This window comes from Procambarus clarkii, chromosome 72 (genome assembly GCF_040958095.1).
Source record: "Procambarus clarkii isolate CNS0578487 chromosome 72, FALCON_Pclarkii_2.0, whole genome shotgun sequence".
NCBI lineage: Eukaryota > Metazoa > Arthropoda > Malacostraca > Decapoda > Cambaridae > Procambarus > Procambarus clarkii.
This window is the reverse complement of record NC_091221.1, coordinates 12,821,797-12,836,568: the sequence shown is the minus strand read 5'-3', so window position 1 is coordinate 12,836,568 and position 14,772 is coordinate 12,821,797.

Here is a 14,772-nt window from a genome sequence, read left to right as displayed (position 1 = left end):
GAGTGCTATGATCAACCTCTAGTCTGACATGGTCTAGTAGCAAGTTATTATTACTGTGGATAGTTTAATTTGGTGGCCGGGCCTTTTAGTTCTCCCATATTTGATAACTATGTATTCTAACTACCCTTACTACCTTAATAGTACTAGTTATAGTTCCCCCATAGCAAGTCCACCATTATCATAACAAGTGGTTGGCCTGACCGGGAGGAACAGTAAATTGAAAGAAATTTAATTTTTGAGTGCAAAACTAAAAATTCTTGTTTTCCGCAGAACGGTTGTGTGTTAGCCTAGGGTCCAGCTCATCTAGCAAGGGATTCATTTTTACTGACTGGACACCTAGCTGGATCTCTTCACGATTGAGGTAAGTGTGGCCTTGTGTTAGGGGCTGTGCAAATTTTTGTTTCTTGCAATTTTTTTTTTTTTTTATTTTTTCTTTGGCTAGGAACTAAATTAATTAGTGATGGCATCTGTAATGCAGGAACTGGCAAAGGACCCTTCAGTGGTAGAGATAAAGAAACTTACCAAGTCTAATTTAGTATTGTTAGGCAAGGAATTTGGCCTAGAATTAAATGACGCGGATAAAAAGTGGACTTTGGTGAATGAAATATTACAACATTGTATTGATCAAGAACTATTGGCAAGTGATACACCTTTATGCCAGCCTAGCCAAGCAGAAAGTGCAGCTCATAGGGACAGAGTTAGCTCTAGAGTTAGCAAGAATAAAATTAGAGGAGCAAAGACTCGGTACCCCTACTTAAATCTCTGAATATGTTAGACATTAAGTCACTGCACATTCTCTGTGTATTATACATATATAAAACGCTAAACTATAATGCCAATCCTGATCTCAAAAGCTTCATAGAAGGTTGTATCAGAACCCATGAGCATCACACCAGAAATAAATACAGTTTTGATATTCCTAGAGTACGACTTAATCAAACTAGAAATGCTCTACAAATCAAGGGGCCCAGAATGTGGAATGACCTTCCCAACCATGTTAAAGACTGTACCTCTCTCAACCAGTTTAAGTTAAAAGCGAAGCTATACCTTATAAATTCCCTGTAACCTACCTTACCCTTCTATTGTCAACCAATGTCTGTTTTTTTCTTTAAAGAGCGCTGTTTGTCGACATAATTGTATTTGTGCTGCTTTTTCATCTATGTTTTCATTTCTTGTTTTCATTCTACTCATTATGCTCAATTAGTATTAAGCTTGTCATTTAAGTTTATCATGCCCGAAACGCTTTGCGTAATAGTGGCTTTAGGCATTGTATGTACTAGCTCTACCTATAAGTTAAACAATCCTTGTAAATATTTATTGTATGTATGTACCTTACCTAAATAAAATTGTATTGTATTGTACTACCCCATCTGTGTAGTTACCGGTTACCTGACATTCTACGCTTAAAATAACCCATCTATTCCCCATAATTTTCGATATAACTTACCTCTCACCCGCTGGTCGAGTACACAGCAGTATATATCCTCCTCCATCACTCACCGCGTGGATACTATTTCACTCTGGCCGCAAATTGCCTCAAATCACTTACGTTGTCCATAAACATATATAGAAGAGCAACTGACCGTAACACCCGTATAGCGATCATCACATAACGTGGGAACATTAGTAGTACGTACTGCTGTCAAAACATAGATGGCGCCAGGACAAACGGTAATTCCTATGGACTCGCCTAGTTATGCGTAGGGAATTGAGCTTCAGCTGTTTGGTCCCGCCCCTCAGCTGTATTCACCTAGTTGTACTCACCTAATTTGTGCTTGCAGGGGTTGAGCTTTGGTTCTTTGGTCCCGACTCTCAGCCGTCAATCAACAGGTGTACAGGTTCCTGAGCCTATTGGGCTCTATCACATCTACATTTGAAATTGTGTATGGAGTCAGCCTCCACCACATCACTGCTTAATACATTCCATTTGCTAACTACTCTGACACTGAAAAAATTCTTTCTAATATCTCTGTGGCTCATTTGGGTACTAAGTTCCCTTGTTCGTGTTCCACCCGTTTTAAAGAGCTGTCTTTGTAACTATCAAAATGCATATATCTTTGCTTTCACTTCAGTTATATTTATGACAAGAGATTTAAAATTTGCCTATATTTCTGCTTCTCTGATGACATTAAAAACTTTCGTTTATTACAGTATCTACATAAAATTAACATTTATCTTCATTAGGTTGTAGTTCTCATCAATAGGGAGAGCGTCGGTAAAAAATAAAAAATTGTTTAAATATAAATATCTTTCCTCTCTCAATAATATGCCCGAAACGCTATGCGTACTAGTGGCTTTAGGTATTGTATGTACTAGCTCTATCTATAAATCCAATATTATGTTTGTAAATCGACTATTTATGTACTTTCCTGAAAAATGAACTTTGAACTGAACTCAAAACCGAGGAGGCTAGAATTAGAGCGAATGCCACAGGACCTCCACTTGCCGGGGATTCAAACCCCAGGCATTATGAGTCTAGCCATACTCTAGTCATACCATACTCATACGAGTCATACCATACTCATACATACTTATGAGTCTAGCCTATGGCTAGCCTAGCCATACTCCCTTACTCCATTGTACCCCTGTAAGCCCCTTTTGTGTTTGTTTGGTACAGTATTGTGTACTTTTATTTCTTTTTGTTTTTCTTGTTTTTCCGGCAATCAGCTTTTTTTTATGCAGTCAAGTATAGACCCAGAACTTAACCTCTTATCCACTATCTATGACAATAATCACTTTAATGATCTAAATTGCAGATATTTTGCAGCACATGATGTAAACAATGTATTAACTCATAGTCACAATATCTCTGTAATCAATTTGAACGTTAGATCCCTAGGCAAACACTTCGATGATGTTAGTGCCTTGATTGAAGCTATTGACAACAATTTCTCTTTTATTATACTTACTGAAACATGGTTGAAAGATGATACTACTCAACTCTTTAACATGCCTAACTACTCAGCAATCCACAACTGTCGTCAACTTCAGAGAGGTGGTGGCACTGCTCTTTACTACCACCAAGAACTAACATGCTTAAAAGAAATTAGAACTAGAGACTGCTATGGGGAGTATATCTTCGCCAGCTTCAGAGTCAAGGGTGCCGAGTCTATCCTGTCTGTGGGTGCAGTTTATAGAATTCCTAACACTGATGTGTCCGAATTCAACTCAAACCTTAGAAATCTAATACTTGATAACAGACTGAACAAAAACCACCTAATTATCGCAGGGGACTTTAATATTGACCTCTGCGAGCCAGAACACCATACTGCTGTTAGCTTCCTCAACTGTATGAATTCCTGCTTCCTCATACCCTTAATCACTAGACCTACTAGAATCACTGATAGCACTGCCACGACTCTAGATCACATCTGGACAAATATAACCTCTCCGCTTACTTCAGGTATAATCACCGATAGCACTACAGACCATTACCCCACATTTCTCTTAACTAACATTAGCAAACCACCTCTAGAAACAAGGGAGTTAAGCTTTAGGCTGCACAATGAAACTGCTATAAACAATTTTATAACTGCTGCTGATAATGTCAACTGGGAGTCCGAGTTAGGTAACATAGGGGACATCAACCTAGCAGTGCAATCTTTTCTACAAACAACTCTTAGCCTTTATAATACCCACTGTCCTATGCTTACAAAACAAGTCACAACCAAAAGGCTTAACAATCCCTGGCTTACAAAGGGAATACTTAAATCTATTAATAAAAAACATGACCTTGAGAAAAAGTATAGGTTAGGAATTGTCTCCAAAGAATTCTCAAAGAATTACTCATTATTGCTATCTAAGATAATTAGACGAGCCAAAACTAAGTACTACGAAGATAAATTTACCCAAATAAAGAGCAACATTAAACAAACATAGAGAACAATTTCACAAATATTGGGATCAAAGAAGTCTTTAAATAACAAACCGACTCTCCTGTCTAATAACGATGGTCAGCTTTCAGCCTCTGATTCTGTTATTGAGTTCAATAGGTTCTTCTCTTCCATTGGTTCATCCCTTGCTAATGATATTCCATCTTCCAGTACTGACATTAAGGACTATCTGACAGGGAACTATCCCCAGTCTCTGTACCTAAAGCCTATTAATTCCATTGACGTCAATGAGATAATCCTTTCCCTTAAAACCAAGTCTGGTGCCCTTGAGGAGATACCAACTTTAATCTACAAAAAAGCCTCCAGATCTTTAGCCCCTGCTATTGCTTTGCTCTTCAACAAGTCACTTGAACTCCAAACCTTTCCAGATATTCTAAAAAAAAGCGAGAGTAACGCCTGTCCACAAATGTGGTGATCTCACAGATGTTAACAACTACAGACCTATATCAATCCTGCCAAACTTGTCAAAAATTTTTGAAAAACTAATCTATAAGCAGCTTTACTCATATCTAGCCAAACTCAATATACTTAGCCCTTGCCAATATGGCTTCAGGCCCAAAAAAAGCACTAACGATGCACTTATTAGTATGCTTAACTCGATTCATACAGTTCTTGATAAAAATGAGTTCCCTGTTTAGGTTATTTGTGGACCTGCGTAAAGCTTTCGATACTGTCAACCACCAAAACCTTCTTCTTAAATTACATCATTATGGTGTCAGAGGACACTCCCTACAATACCTCAAATCCTACCTTACTGACAGGCTCCAATGTGTTTCTGTGAATAATACAATTTCTCCCACCCTACCCATCAACATTGGTGTTCCCCAGGGCAGCATACTTGGCCCTCTCCTCTTTCTCATCTACATTAATGACCTTCCAAATGCCTCCCAACACCTCAAACCAATCCTATTTGCTGACGACACAACCTTCATTTACTCCAGTCCTGATCCCCTTGCTCTAAATGCCACAGTAAATACTGAGCTAAATAAAGTCCATCTGTGGCTAACTGCCAACAAACTCACCCTTAACATTGACAAAACTTTCTATATTCTGTTTGGCAATAAATCCTCTAATCAAATAAATCTCAAAATAAACAATACCCAAATTTGTAACAAATTAGATGGCAAATTCCTTGGCATTCTCATTGACCACAAGCTGAATTTCCAGGGACACATTCTAAACATATCTAAAAAAGTTTCAAAAACTGTGGGCATTCTTTCTAAGATCAGATATTATGTACCACGCCCTGCCCTGGTGACTCTCTATTACTCCCTTATCTATCCATATCTCAACTATGGTATTTGTGCTTGGGGCTCTACTACCCAAAATCATTTACGTCCTCTAATTACTCAACACAAAGCTGCTATTAGGACAATATCCAATTCTGGCCCCAGACATCACTCGGTACCCCTATTCAAATCCCTGAATATGTTAGACATTAAGTCACTGCACATTCTCTCATGTGTACTATACATATACAAAACGCTAAATTGTAATGCCAATCCTGATCTCAAAAGCTTCATAGAAGGTTGTAACAGAACCCATGAGCACCACACCAGAAATAAATACAGTTTTGATATTCCTAGAGTACGACTTAATCAAACCAGAAATGCTCTACAAATCAAGGGGCCCAGAATGTGGAATGACCTTCCCAACCATGTTAAAGACAGTACCTCTCTCAACCAGTTTAAGATAAAAACTAAACACTACCTAATAAATTCCCTGTAACCTACCTCACTCCTCTATTGTCAACCCATGTCCGTTATTTTCTTTTTTTTAATCAACACTGTTTGTCAACCTATTGTATTTGTGCTGCTTTTTCAGTCATGTTCCCCCCTTTTTTTTTTTTTTTTTTATCTTTATTTGTATTTGTTCTCAACACTTTTTATTCTTTATGCTCAATTAGTATTAAGTTCTAGATATTAATGTTTTTCTTGCCCGAAACGCATTGCGTAATAGTGGCTTTAGGCATTGTATGTACTAGCTCTATCTATATATCAATCCATTAATGTAACATCACTTGTATGTATATACCTTACCTGAATAAACATCTGAATCTGAATCTGAATCTGAATCTATGAGAAAAAGCATAACTTGCCTGAATTTTCAGAGTCGGACCCTGAAAGGATTTTCAACCATTTTCAGAGATTGGCCATGTCCCTGAACTGGCCAAAGGAAGAGTGGGTGAAAATCCTACAGGGAAGACTTGGGGGTAAGGCCCAAGATATTTTTATAAATATGCCTGACAAAGAGTAATAATAATAATAATATAATAATTTTTATTTAGGCAAAGGTACATACATAAAGAGATTTTACAAAGTTTGTTGGCTTTATAGATAAGAGCTAGTACATACAATGCCTAAAGCCACTATTACGCAAAGCGTTTCGGGCAGGAAAAAACACTACTGACTAAAGCTTAAAACTAATGGGTAAAAAGAAAAAAATGCGTTGAGTACAAATAAAAATAGAGGTAAAAGAGGGGGGAACATTGTTGAAAAAATAGCACAAATACAATTACAAATTATTACAGAAAATTACATTAAAACAGCGTTGATTTAAAAAAAAAAAAAAAAAAAACATACATGGGTTGACAATAGAGGGGTAAGGTAGGTTACAGGGAATTTATTAGGTATAGCTTCGTTTTTAACTTAAACTGGTTGAGAGAGGTACTGTCTTTAACATGGTTGGGAAGGACATTCCACATTCTGGGCCCCTTGATCTGTAGAGCATTTCTGGTTTGATTAAGTCGTACTCTAGGAATATCAAAACTGTATTTATTTCTGGTGTGGTGCTCATGGGTTCTGTTACAACCTTCTATGAAGCTTTTGAGATCAGGATTGGCATTACAATTTAGCGTTTTGTATATGTATAGTACACATGAGAGAATGTGCAGTGACTTAATGACTAACATATTCAGGGATTTGAGTAGGGGTACCGAGTGATGTCTGGGGCCAGAATTGGATATTGTCCTAATAGCAGCTTTGTGTTGAGTAATTAGAGGACGTAAGTGATTTTGGGTAGTAGAGCCCCAAGCACAAATACCATAGTTGAGATATGGATAGATAAGGGAGTAATAGAGAGTCACCAGGGTTTGTTTTGAGACACCAGAGTGTTTTGAATATGATAAAGTCAGGGAACGTATTTTGCGGGCATATGAAATTACGCCTGAAGCTCACCGCCAAGCTTATCGCAACCTTAGGCCTACTCACAACCAACCGCTCACTGAATTTGTTAATGATCAAATTAGATTGTTTGATAAATGGATTCGCTCGGCGAAAGCCGAAACATACGAGGCAATCAGGAACGTAGTTTTAATGGAGCATTTTATAGATATTATGCCAGAGAATGTTTCACATTACATTAGAAGTAGGATAGAGGTAGATTCTAAGATAGGGGATTTGGCCAAGATGGCAGAAAACTACCAGTTGGCGGGCAAAAGGCCCAATAAAAATAATTATACCCCACAGAGTAGCAAAACGTATACCCACAGCCAGTCCAGACCAGCTCATTCTAACCCCTTATCTACTGCACCTTCTGTTTCAGACATAACTAACCCTGTTAAATTGTGTAACCCCACGACACCTAAGAGTGAACCGAAGGGTAATTCTGTTAGTAATGTCTCTTCTCCCCGACGTTTTTGTGGTCACTGTAATCGTCCAAACCACACTATTAGCCATTGTTGGCAACTGTACCCGGAAAAAAGACCCAATGCTCTAGTTGTGACACAGGGCATGAGGCCTTCGGAAGGGTTAGGGAGTAAGACCTCCAACCCACAGTGGTTGGACTTGCTTACCCCATTCTTATCGAAAGGGAGACTACTTTTGTCTGAGGGTTCTTCCTGGAAGGACGTGGTGATCTTCCGAGACACCGGTGCCATCCAGACTTTAATTTTAGAGTGTGCGTTGCAAGGTGCCAACACTCTCGACACTGGAGAGGTGGTACTGGTCGAGGGTGTCACTAGTGATACTCGAGCAGTACCCCTCCATAAGGTTACCCTGGAATCTGATTTCCACAAGGGTGTTTGTACAGTCGGAGTCACTTCATACTTACCTTTCCCTAATGTTGATGTAATAGTTGGTAATGATTTAGCAGGGGATAAGGTTACCTTGAGGTGGTGCTTCCGGGGCTTAGCGTCCCCGCGGCCCGGTCGTCAGTAGTGGAAACCGGGCCAGAAGCCGGCAATTTTCATTTTTTCCCATGCCGGCTTCTGGCCCCTGGGTTTTAGCCGGGCCAGAAGCCGGCAATTTTCATTTTTTCCCATGCCGGCTTCTGGCCCCTGGGTTTTACGAACTTTTTTCCTTATGCCGGCTTCTGGCCCCTGGGTTTTACGAACTTTTTTTTCCCATGCCGGCTTCTGGCCCGTGTATTTTTAGTTACCCCAGTGACCCATGCACGGGCTACGTTCAACATAAGAACATAAGAACATAAGAACAAAGGTAACTGCAGAAGGCCTATTGGCCCATACGAGGCAGCTCCTATTCTATAACCACCCAATCCCACTCATATACTTGTCCAACCCGTGCTTGAAACAATCGAGGGACCCCACCTCCACAATGTTACGCGGCAATTGGTTCCACAAATCAACAACCCTGTTACTGAACCAGTATTTACCCAAGTCTTTCCTAAATCTAAACTTATCCAATTTATATCCATTGTTTCGTGTTCTGTCCTGTGTTGATACTTTTAATACCCTATTAATATCCCCCCGGTTATGTCCATTCATCCACTTGTAAACCTCTATCATGTCACCCCTAACTCTTCGCCTTTCCAGTGAATGCAACTTAAGCTTTGTTAATCTTTCTTCATATGAAAGATTTCTAATTTGGGGAATTAACTTAGTCATCCTACGCTGGACACGTTCAAGTGAATTTATATCCATTCTATAATATGGCGACCAAAACTGAACTGCATAATCTAAATGGGGCCTAACTAGAGCAATATATAGCTTGAGAACCACACCAGGTGTCTTGTTACTAACGCTGCGATTAATGCCGCAGCGTTAATTCATTTTAATTCAAGGGGATTAAAATGCCGGCTTCTGGCCCCAGGGTTTTCTCGAATTTTCTTTCATTGCCTGACCCGTGCACAGGCATAGCCAGTGGTCAAAGACGTCATCAACTTACCTGGGGATTAAAAGGCCGGCTCCTGGCCCCATCATATTTCGTTACCTGAGTAACCCTGCACAGGCATCGCTAATGGATAATGACGTCACCCCCGTCTTCATTTTCCCTGTATAAGTCCGTTTTCTGTTGCAGTGTAATTATTCCCATTTTCAATATTTATAGCAAAGGGGGATTCAAATGCTGCCTTCTGTCAAGCCTAATGTGCAATGGCGTTAATCATTATTAGCTCGTTTTTCTCAATAAGGTATTGCCGTACTGTTTCCCATTGTCTAAGATCATTTTATAGCTAAGATTACATAATAATAACATAAGAAATGACTTCAAACCCTGTTTACAGAACCAGTATTTACCCAGGTCTTTTTCCTAAATCTAAAACTTATTCCAATTTATGTCCATTGTTTCATGTTCTGTCTAGTGTTGATAATTTTAATAGTCTATTAATATTCCCCCTTTATCATGTCCATTCATTCACAGCTCTATCATGTCACCTCTATTTCTTTGCCTTTCTAGAGAATATAATTTATGCTTTGTCAATCTTTCTTCAGAAATTGCTTATTGAGCATAGGGCAAAATAAAAATAAAAACTTACTATCTTTCATTTGTATGAAAACAGTCCCCTGCCAGGCGTAGTGACTTCAATGCGATTTCAGTACTAATCCAATATTACTGTATAAACTAACAGTACCCTGCCAGGCATGGTGACTTCAATGCGATTTCAGTACTAATCCAACATTACTGTATAAACTAACAGTCCCCTGCCAGGCATTGTAACTTCAATGAAAAGCAAGCCTCTCATGTTTTGAAATAAAGCCTTCGTTTCTGACGTCATCATCCCTAATGTGGCGCGAGGCGCGCTAAATGCGGGTCCCAGGAGGTTCACACATAAGTGTGAACTCTTAATCAGGCTTAATACCTCACCTATACTCTGTGCTTCATCAAAGTTGATATTCAGCTACAATAGCTCGTATTTTGGCTCATTGCTTATATTTTCTGTTATTCATAAACCCGATCAAACCTTCCTAACCTAACCTATCCTAACTTATTATATATAACAAACAAATACATCCTACAGAACAGTTATTGTTGTTGTTTAGTGACATCGTGAAAAGCGACCTCAGGTATAGGGATAATGTATTGATGGTCATTAGCATATAGGTGTGAAGGTATTACAGTACCTTACTGGTCAACTATGTATGACGTCACCAGACAACCAATGCGACCTTTGGCGTCTACTGGCATGAGTATTTGATGTTATTATTCAAAAATGACTAGAATATCCATCCCCACCTAACCTAATCAGAGGTATAAGAATATACATTTTAGTCATCCACAACTGTAATCATTATTCAGTGATAAGTTCAAAAGTTCAAAATGACCCAAAGTGGATAACAAAGAATTTGAAGAACCTTATAGGTAAAAAGAGAGCTTGGTACAAAAGGATTAAAAATGGGGAGGTCACTTTAGAACAGGAATTCGTACAACTGGTTAGAAATGTTAAAAAAGAGATAAGGAAAGCAAAAAGAAACTATGAAGTTCGCATAGCAGGGCAAGCAAAGACAAATCCTAAAGGGTTTTTTCAGTTATATCGTACTAAGACTAGGGAAAGGATAGGTCCATTAAAAACTGAGACAGGTCAAATAACAGATAGTGATGAAGAGATGAGTAGTATTTTTAATAAATATTTTGTATCTGTATTTACTAAAGAGGAACTTAACATATGCCTTCAGCCGAACAAGTCTATGTGGGTGGGGACGAGGACAGGTTGACGAGTTTAGCAGTTACCAGGGAGGATGTTCTTAAACAAATAGTAAAACTCAAACCAAACAAATCCCCAGGGCCGGATGAAGTGTTTGCCAGGGTGCTTAAAGAATGCAAAGAGGAGCTTTGTGACCCACTGTCAACCATATTTAATAAATCAATAGAGTCAGGCAGAGTGCCAGAGTTTTGGAAAGTTGCTAATGTGATACCAGTTTTTAAGAAAGGAGATAGATCACTTGCGTCTAACTATCGACCAATTAGCCTAACGTCTATTGTGGGAAAGTTACTCGAATCTATAATAGCAAATAAAATTCGTCTTCATCTTGAAAAACATAAATTAATAATTGAGTCGCAACATGGTTTTATAAATGGCCGTTCATGTTTAACAAATTTGTTATCTTTTTATTCTAGCATTGTTGAGGCAGTTGATAGTGGTAAGGATTGCGATGTTGTATACCTTGACTTTAGCAAAGCTTTTGATACAGTGCCACATGAAAGACTGATTAAAAAAGAGTCTCATGGTATTGGGGGTGCTATATTAAGCTGGATTAGGGCATGGCTATACCAAAGGAAACAGAGAGTTAGTATAAATGGAATCAAGTCAGAGTGGGAAAATGTTGTAAGTGGAGTGCCTCAAGGCTCTGTCCTGGGACCTCTGTTGTTTATAATATATATAAATGATTTAGATTCAGGTTTGAGTAGCAACATTTGCAAATTTGCCGATGATACGAAAATCGGTAGGGAAATTAATTCGGAGGAGGACTCACTATCACTTCAAGTTGATCTAGATAGGGTTTTGAAATGGTCAAAGGATTGGCAGATGCAGTTTAATGCTGATAAATGTAAAGTTCTGAGGTTAGGTAATGATGATAGAGTTACAAGATACGAGCTAGATGGTGTTGTGATTGCGAAGTCGGATTGCGAAAGGGATCTGGGAGTTATGATTAGTAAGAATTTAAAACAAAAGGATCAATGCATAAATGTTCGTAATAAGGCAAATCGGACACTTGGATTTATTAATCGCAGCGTTAGTAACAAGACACCTGGTGTGGTTCTCAAGCTATATCTTGCTCTAGTTAGGCCCCATTTAGATTATGCAGTTCAGTTTTGGTCGCCATATTATAGAATGGATATAAATTCACTTGAACGTGTCCAGCGTAGGATGACTAAGTTAATTCCCCAAATTAGAAATCTTTCATATGAAGAAAGATTAACAAAGCTTAAGTTGCATTCACTGGAAAGGCGAAGAGTTAGGGTGACATGATAGAGGTTTACAAGTGGATGAATGGACAAAACCGGGGGGATATTAATAGGGTATTAAAAGTATCAACACAGGACAGAACACGAAACAATGGATATAAATTGGATAAGTTTAGATTTAGGAAAGACTTGGGTAAATACTGGTTCAGTAACAGGGTTGTTGATTTGTGGAACCAATTGCCGCGTAACATTGTGGAGGTGGGGTCCCTCGATTGTTTCAAGCACGGGTTGGACAAGTATATGAGTGGGATTGGGTGGTTATAGAATAGGAGCTGCCTCGTATGGGCCAATAGGCCTTCTGCAGTTACCTTTGTTCTTATGTTCTTATGTTCTTATGTATAACAGAAGCCCAAATGTCATACTGCATTTAAGCAGAATCGTACATCTGGCAGCATAGCAGGTGAGCTGAACATAAGAATAAAGGTGACTGCAGAGGTCCTATTGGCCCATACGAGGCAGCTCCTATATATTTCCACCCAATCTCATTCATGTCCACCCTATGCTTAAAACAACCAAGGGATCCCACTTAAAGTATTAGTTTACAATAATAGTTTTAATAAATAGCTCTTATTCTAGTTTTATACACAACAGCAATTATGAAAACCCTATATCTAGATATTCTACTATAATCCACAAGTAGTTACCACACATCTGGCAGTACAGCGGATTAGTGGCTGTGTTCATAGGCTAGTCAACTGTCCTCACATCCATCAAATAGATATCCAAATGTCGCACCTCAATTCATCCATCTAGCAACTCAGCTGGATGTTAGCCACTATATTCATAGGCTAATCATTTCTACACCTCAAAATATCCTAGTCTTCCTGCGCAAATCAGCTAACTTGTTTCTAAACCAACACTCGCAAATACAATCATGCATACCTACACATACTTCAAAACCTATGCATTCATAGAGAATAGCCTAGTTTTTGCCACCATTTCCCCATTAATCAGATGTAATTTATGCCATACACACAGAAAATATAGCATTTACACACCAAATATGCCATTTATGCACAAAATATATTATTTACACTCAAAATATACCATCACATAAAAAAATATGAGATTTTCATACAAAATATGTCAGTTGCAAACAAAAATATACCATTTACACAATATTGCATGTACACTCAGAGTATGACATTTACACAAAGTACGGTATTTTGCACAAATATATCAAATGCTTATGCATTTAGACAATAAAAAATGCACTTTAACTAAAATTACACAATTTCACAAACGTAATTTTCACAAAATACCCACACATTGTCTCATAAACCAAAATACACTTACACCATAAAGATCTATTTTATCAAATTACAGAGCTTACACAAAATACACATTTTCACACACAAATACAGTTTCACCAGTTACACTTCAACATATTAAAAACACAACTTGCATAAATGCACTATTATCACAAAAATTATTACACAGTTTGTGTAATTATTTTACATCTTTGCACAATTAATACAAGAAAACTTGCTATATAATTACTCAGCTTGCACAATGACAATCAATACCCAAAGGTATAAATAAACATTCGTCCATATGCAATTACAACAACATGCGAAATTAATACACAACTTATACAATATTACACATCTTTCATAATTATTACACACAACTTGCACAAATGCATATCTAGCACAAATACGTGCAATACATAACTACCCCAAATATGAAAATACACAACTAGCATAAATACACGATTTACACAAATACAATTGCGACATTTACACAACTAGCTCAAAAATATAATCAATACACAACTTACCAAAATATGAACAATGCATAACTAGCACATATTCATTAAATACACAACTATGCAATTTCCGCAAATACACATACAAAACATATACAATTAATACATACAACTTTCACAAAACAATACACAATTTATAGAAATATAATCAATACATAATTTCAATAATCATACAACATATGCAAAATACATAATCTGCACAATTAATACACAAGTATATTAATTGTGCTATATATGTACAAACACAACCAACTGGGTCAAACAATACACAATTTGCATGATATTTTTCTGGGTATATTTAGGACATTAATTATAATATGCTGAGTTTAACCAACTCCCCAAAAGTCAGAATTTCACATATAAAAATGTTTCTTATAACTTCCAATGAGCTCAATATATAACACATTCTTTTTCCATTAAGATATCAACATTATTAGTGCTAAACTATTCATCTAACATATGTCCACTGTTTTTATGTCTTATTAATACCTTCCTTGTTACATTCTCTCCAATCAGACCACCATATTTATGTATTTATTCAAACCATCTAACAGACTTATTTGTTCTAGCCTTAGTTATGTTAGGGCAGGTGGGGTTAGTAGAGTCAGTATTTTCTATGATAATTTTAGACAAATTTGCTATATCTTATCAAATGCATCCTGTTAAACTTAAATTCATCTAAATCTATCAAAAATATACTTATACTACGCAAATTTGACTAAATTCTACCTAGCTAAACTTACTAAATATGAGCATCCCATATCCTCACATACAAGCCTATGTCGCCTCTGTCCATACATTATATGAGTCTGTCATATAGCACGAACCCCAAATAGGAAAATTTACACTATTTCATAAACATACTAGTTCATTACCCTAAGATATTATATATGTCCTTCCCTACACGACCTCACCAAACCTGACCTAGCATATCCAACCCTGGATTTGGTAAAAGTTGGCGAAATGTATT